Here is a 1,105-nt window from a genome sequence, read left to right as displayed (position 1 = left end):
GTTGGAAACATAGAGTGCATGCCTTGCACGTTCACATTGGGTACTCTATAAGCAATGAATCTACTCCTAATCTAGACTAAATTCGAGTAGTAAAAGAAATGGCACATGTGCCTTATTACAATTGAAGAGGATGAGGATATGATGAAGAGGAGTATGAGGATGAGGGTAAGGAAGAGGATGAGGATAGAATGAGGATGAGGAGGAAGATGGGATGGGGAAGAGGATGAGGACGAGGATGGGATGAGGAAGAGGATGGGGATGAAGATGAGGGTAGGATGAGGACGAGGATAGGATAAAGAAGAGGATGAAGACGAGGATAAGATGAGGAAGAGGATGAGGATAGGATGGGGATGAAGATGAGGAAGAGAGGATAGGATGAGTATGAGGATGATGATGAGGATAGGATGAGGACGTGGATAGGATGAGGATGAGGATATGAAGAGGATGAGGACGAGGATAGGATGAGAATGAAGATGAGGATGAGTATAGAATGAGGATAAGGATGAGAATAGGATGAGGATGGGGATGAGGATGAGGATAAGGATGAGGAGAATGAGGATGAGGATGAGGATGAAGATGAGGATGCGGTTGAGGTTGAGGAAGAGGATGAGGAGGAGGATAGGATAGGATGAGGATGAGTAAGAGGATGAGGAAGAGGATGAGGATGAGTATAGGATTAGGATGAGGATAGGATGAGGATGAGGATGAGGATGAGGATGAGGATTATGATAGGATTAGGATGAGGATGAGGATGAGGTGGAGGATGAGGATGATGACAAGGATAGGATGAGGAGGAGGATGAGGATGAGGATGAGGATAGGATGAGGATGAGGAAGAGAATTAAGATAGGATGAGGATGAGGATGAGGATGAGAATTAAGATAGGATGAGGATGAGGATTAGGATAGGATTAGGATGGGGTGGAGGATGGGGATGAGGATGAGGATGCAGAAAAGATGGGGATGGGGATGAGGATAGGATGAGGACGAGGATAGGACGAGGATGAGGATAGGATGAGGATGAGGATGAGGAGGACGAGGAGGAGGATGGGGATGAAGAGGAAGATAGGATGAGGGTGAGGACGTGGATAGGATGAGGATGAGGAT

This window comes from Lupinus angustifolius, chromosome LG09 (assembly GCF_001865875.1).
Source record: "Lupinus angustifolius cultivar Tanjil chromosome LG09, LupAngTanjil_v1.0, whole genome shotgun sequence".
NCBI classification, from domain to species: domain Eukaryota; kingdom Viridiplantae; phylum Streptophyta; class Magnoliopsida; order Fabales; family Fabaceae; genus Lupinus; species Lupinus angustifolius.
The sequence above is the reverse complement of the archived record's forward strand: the minus strand, read 5'-3'. Positions refer to the sequence as shown.